Here is a 6,000-nt window from a genome sequence, read left to right on the forward strand (position 1 = left end):
CTACCCCAGATCATACTCCCACTGTAGCTACGTCCAGTGACAGAGCTCAGGAGGACAAATGGTCGGCCCAATTTCAGGCATTCATGCAGGATGCCTTTTCCCAGTTTATGGCTTCCAAGGCCCAGGGGGTTTTTCATCCATCCCATAAGGGACGAAGTAAGGTTCTGACCACTAACATTTCTGAAACTTCCTCTCTGATAGGAGAGGGGGACTCATTAGATCTGGACATGACAGACATGCCCCTATCGGAGGATGAGGGGTCCGCACCTGAGCAGGCGACGAACTCTGGCCTCTTCGATCCAGCGCTTCTGAAATCACTCCTGATAAAGGCAGTCTCTACGGTCAACTTGACCTCAGTCCAAGAGGAGAATCCTTCCACAAGCAAGGAGGCAAATCCTCTCTTTGCCAAAAAAGTCCCACAGGACAAATACATTCCCTGTCCGGAGGTTTTCCGCACCACGGTAGAGGAACAATGGAGCCCACCGGCTCCTAACAGCGTTGAAAGGAAGCTATTCAATGTCTCTCCTTCCTTTGCGGGTATGCTAGAGGTCCCTACGGTAGATAGTCCCCTGATCTCATTATTTTCTACTTCTGCAATTCCAGGAGACATTGCTGAGGCCTTGAAGCCAGAGGAAAAGAAATTTGAGCATTCCCTCTGTCGTTCCCACATGGCCGCAGCCTGGGCGGCCAAGGCAGCAACATCATCATCCTTCTTCGCCAGGGCCTGTATCATGTGGCTGCGGGAGCTGCAGAGCACTCTATCTCCAGATCAGGTCAGAGCGCACCAAACTTTGGCCAAGATTCTGGCGGCCTCTCAATTTACGGCTGACGCTTCACTGCACGCAACCAAGTATGCGGCAAGATCCATTGCAGCCACAGTAGCCTCTCGTAGATTACTGTGGCTCAAAAATTGGAAGACAGATCTGAAAGCCAAGTGGCGTCTCTCGTCGTCCAAGTACAGTGGGTCATTATTATTTGGATCCATCTTGGATCCACATGTAAGCGAGAGCAGAGATAAAAGAAAGATCCTAGTACATCCATCAAGGAAGTTAAACAGAAGAGGCACTTAGGAGTTTCGGAGGCAAGGTTTCCGCCCAAGCAACTCCTGGGATTGGAGACAGCCCTTTCGATCAGGGCAGTCCTGGGACTGGCCTAGAGGCTCACGATCCTTCTACCCAAGGCAGGATCGGCCCCAGGAACGCCAAAACATGGGAGCCAGAGGCCAGTTCCAGTCCAGGCGCCCCTTTAGAGGATCGGGAGGTCGATCCTTTAAACGAGCCAAGTGACGCCAGACAGGACACTCCCATAGGAGGTCGGTTAGGGAGATTCATCGAGGTCTGGGAGCAGACCACCACCGACGCCTGGGTCCTGGAGACGGTCAGGCATGGCCTGACCCTAGATTTTTGCTATCCCCCACCAGACCGGTTCATCAGATGCCCCATCTCCAGAAAGGTACACAAGGCAAGGTTGGTAACTTCGGCCATAGCTCACCTCCTGTCAATCCATGCCATAGAGAAGGTACCAAAGGGAGAGGAAGGAAGAGGATTTTATTCCATCCTCTTCGTGATCCCAAAGACATCCGGAGGGTGGAGAGCAATACTGGACCTGAAGGGCCTGAACCATTATGTAAATTACAGAAGGTTCAAGATGCAGTCCTTGAAATCCATCCTAGCCAGCGTCAGGAGGGGCGACCTCCTGTCCTCAATAGATCTCACGGAGGCGTACCTACATATCCCCATTCATCCCAGTTACTGGAAATTCCTCAGATTTACCTACGCGGGCCGGCATTACCAATACAGGGCCCTACCTTTCGGGCTATCCTCAGCCCCAAGGGTATTTACCAAGATACTAGCCGTAGTAGCGGCCCATCTCAGGCTGATGCCAGTACGCGTACAGTTTTATCTGGACGACATCCTGATTCAGTCCAGCTCGCAGGAGCAAGCAAAATCAGACCTCCAGACCACAATCCGAACCCTACAAGGGCATGGATTCTCGGTCAACATAGACAAGAGCCACCTCACTCCCTCAAGGAGACTGCAACATCTAGGCGCAGTGATAGACTCGTCGCAGTGCAGGGTATACCTTTCCCAGGAGCGGCAGGCCAGCATCTCCAAGCTAGTTTACCAAATTCGGAGAACCAGGAGAGTGCCCTTGATACAGCTCTCGAGACTCCTGGGAAAGATGATAACTTGCACGGGCATTGTCCCATGGGCAAGGCTCCACTCGAGGGAGTTGCAGTGGTTCCTCCTACCCTACCAGAGGAGGAACCTCAGTACCTCCAACAGGAAGGTCTTGGTACCAGTTCAGGTGATGAGATCACTGAAATGGTGGATATCTCCCATGATCCTCAAGGGGAGTGTATTCAGGGAGCCGAACAGGGTTACGCTCACGACAGATGCGAGCCTATTCGGATGGGGAGCCCATCTGGGAACCCAGATAGCACAGGGCCAGTGGGATCAAAAGGACCTTTCACACAGCATCAATTGGCTAGAGCTTCGGGCCATTCACCTGGCTCTACGTCACTTCTCCCACCTAGTAATAAGAAGACACGTCCTCGTATTAACAGACAATGTAGCAGCTAAGGCACATGTCAACAAGGAGGGGGGAACGCGATCAGCAGAACTAATGAGGGAGGCATTAGCCCTGGCGCGGTGGGCAGAAACCAACGTGAGTTCCATCAGGGCGGAACAGATCTCAGGGGAGACAAATCTCCAGGCAGACTCCCTGAGCAGAGCCAAGGTGGACCAGTCGGAATGGCGACTGGACACGGCTCTGTTCGAGGAGATCTCCCGGAGGTTCGGATGGACGCATCTGGATCTGTTTGCCACTCCAAAGAACACACAACTTCCCAGGTTCTTCTCCAGATTCCCGAGCCCGGGGTCGGAAGGAATAGATGCCCTCAGGCGTCAGTGGCCGGTGCAGCTCCTGTACGCCTTCCCACCGTTGCCCTTAATACCGGCAACCATACGCAAGTTGATCCGGGAAGGCGCAGAGGTAATCTTCATTGCCCCACATTGGCCACAGCGCCCGTGGTTTGCAGACCTCGTGGATCTTTCAATATCACCCCCATGGAGGATTCCCCCGGACAGAGTAAGTCTCAGTCAGGGCAAGCTTTTGCACCCAGATCCCCAGTGGCTACAACTAGCTGTTTGGCATTTGAGCGGCAAAGTCTAGCCAATCAGGCCTATTCTGCAGGGGTGATATCGATCATACAAGCATCAAGACGATCCTCCACAAACAGGATTTATGATGCTACATGGAAAGGCTTTTGCAGGTGGTGCGTCCCTCTCCACCTAGATCCAGCCGCAGCATCCATTCCCAATATCCTAGATTATCTCTTGGAGGGTCTCAATAAAGGCCTATCAGTCAGCACTATTCGCAGACAGGTATCGGCCCTCTCAACCGTACTTTCCTGTGACAACTTATCCTCCCTAGCGCAGCATCCAGCGATTAGCGCTTTTCTAAAGGGGGCGGCTAACACTAAACCTCCTGTTATTCACAGGTACCCATCTTGGAGTTTACCTAAAGTTCTTCTAGCCTTGACATCAGCACCCTTTGAGCCTCTTGAATCATGTTCCCTTCATCATCTATCACTGAAGGTAGCCTTTCTTGTGGCGATTACTTCAGCAAGGAGAATTTCAGAGCTAACGGCACTGTCAGTAAGGAAGGATCTTTGCACCTTCTTCAAGGATAAGGTCGTTCTTAGACCGGATCCGGCTTTCATTCCGAAGGTAAACAGCATCTTCCACAGATCTCAGGAACTGATCCTTCCTGATTTCTGCCCAAAACCCAGGCATAGGCTAGAGCATAGATGGCATAAACTGGACGTACGTAGAGTGCTGTGTTTCTACGTGAAACGCACTTCGTCCTTCCACAAGACGGAAGCGTTATTTGTTTCCTTTCAACCATCAGCTATGGGAAAGAAGGTGTCATCTTCTACCATAGGCAGGTGGATCAGAGCCTGTATAGCCCAAGCTTACGTCTCGCAGGAACTTCCAGTGCCCACACACGTGACTGCCCATTCAACACGAAGCGCAGCTACATCTGTGGCGTGGTTGACACAAGCGTCGGTGGAAGAGATTTGCAAGGCCGCAACTTGGTCTTCACCTTCTGTCTTCATTCGGCATTACCGTTTAGACTCCTTTGCTGCAGCAGATGCTGCTTTTGGTAGAAGAGTGCTACAGCAAGTCGTATCTGCTCAGGATTCAGTGGACTAGACATTCCCTCCCAGGGGGACATGAGGGCTTTGGTATGTCCCATCCATTGGACTCTACAGCCATCCTGCTGGAGAAGGGGCGTTGTCTTACCTGAACGCCTTTTCTCAGCAGGATGATGTAGAGTCCAAACCCACCCAGGTATTAAGTCTAGGCAGGTATAAGATAAGGAGCGACCGTATCAATTACAACGAAGTTTCTCGCCTAAGTCAAAACTGGGGTCACGCCCAAAGGAAGGGTGTGGCCAAAGTTTTTTTACCCAGTCTGCCGGGCAGGAAGGCTGTCATAGAACCCATCCATTGGATTCTACATCATCCTGCTGAGAAAAGGCGTTCAGGTAAGACAACGCCCCTTTTCACACTTATAACCATTGCAGCATTCCCAAAGTCACACGATCAAAACTTGGGACACTTGGCAACTGGCATGTACTTATGATGGTTGCAATGTCCCAGGATTATGTGATCACCTTTTGCGACCTTCTGGCAAGGAGAGTCCATGGGGAAGCCAGATTCACTTAACAACCGTGTTACTAACTTCACCACTGCAGTAATCCCTTTAGTAACGGTGGCAAGAAAGATCGTAAAATGAGGCAAAACTCACTTCACAGCTATCTTGCTTAGCAACAGAATTTTTCAGCTCAGTTGTGGTTATAAGTCGAGAATACCGGTACTCCTATTTGTCTCTTGGGGAAAAATAAAAATGTATAGGCATACCAAAATGACTAGATTAGAGCACTGTAGGAGAACGTAAGCCTGGAAAAGGTGTCGCTGCTTTAACAATCCAAAAAGAAGTGCTTCCACATGCTCCCAGGGGTTCTCAAACTTGGCAATTTGCTGGCTGAGGAATTCTGGGAGTTGAAGTCCACAAGCCTTAAAGTTGCCAAGGTTGAGAACCTCTGCAAGTCCAAGGGATCTCTTGAATAATTACCTAATGAATACTAGATAACCCATGCCCCATTGAATCATTGTTTCAGAGTTATTTCCTTACCTAAAAAGAGAAACAGGATGACCAAGGGCAGAAACAAAAACCACTAGGAGCAAGAGTGATTTCGCACAGAGTTTCCTTGTGGGAATCTAGCAGGCAGATCTTCCATTCCCTGTGTGCTGTCATCCATACAGCAGAAGGTAAATGGCTACTGCTGTGTGGGTGAAGAGAGTATGACGGATTTTGAGGCTGAATGTTGTAATTGAAGATCACATGACCACAGCAGCAATGCAGCAGCCAGTAGCACTGGAGCAGCCACAACTTTGCCAAATTTCATTCTCTTGGGAGCCGTGGGTCCTGGATTTTGGACACATTGGTTCAAAAATTGTTGCCCTATGATGGCCTATTTTGTCCAGTTAAAGGTCATGACAATGAGATGTTCATGTACAAGCAGTAAATGGTGCACGTAACCAGTGATGGGATTCAACTGGTTCTCACCACTTTCGCAGAACTGGTAACTAATTTTTTGTTGCCCAGGCCCAGAATGGACTTCCAGAAGCGGCATCCACACAAAGAACCGGTTGTTCACATATCTGAATCCCACCACGGTATGTAACTGATAAAATGGCCATCTGAAGCTTGAGTTTCCTTTATATGTACTCCTTATACTGTCCCAAATCAGGCTAGGCCTGCCTGCTCCCTTTATATGGGATCATTTCAAGAACTAAGCCAGCAATTTACTGGCTCTACATTAATAAAACTATTGAATATCAACTTTAAACTAGTTTCTGGGAGGTTGCAAAGTGGAAACAGACTCAAAACCTCATTGTGTAAGAAACTCTGTAATACAATGAAATGCAAG

The sequence above is a fragment of the Crotalus tigris genome, unplaced genomic scaffold (genome assembly GCF_016545835.1).
Source record: "Crotalus tigris isolate CLP2741 ecotype Arizona unplaced genomic scaffold, ASM1654583v1 scf7180000024458.850180, whole genome shotgun sequence".
Classification (NCBI taxonomy): Eukaryota; Metazoa; Chordata; class Lepidosauria; order Squamata; family Viperidae; genus Crotalus; species Crotalus tigris.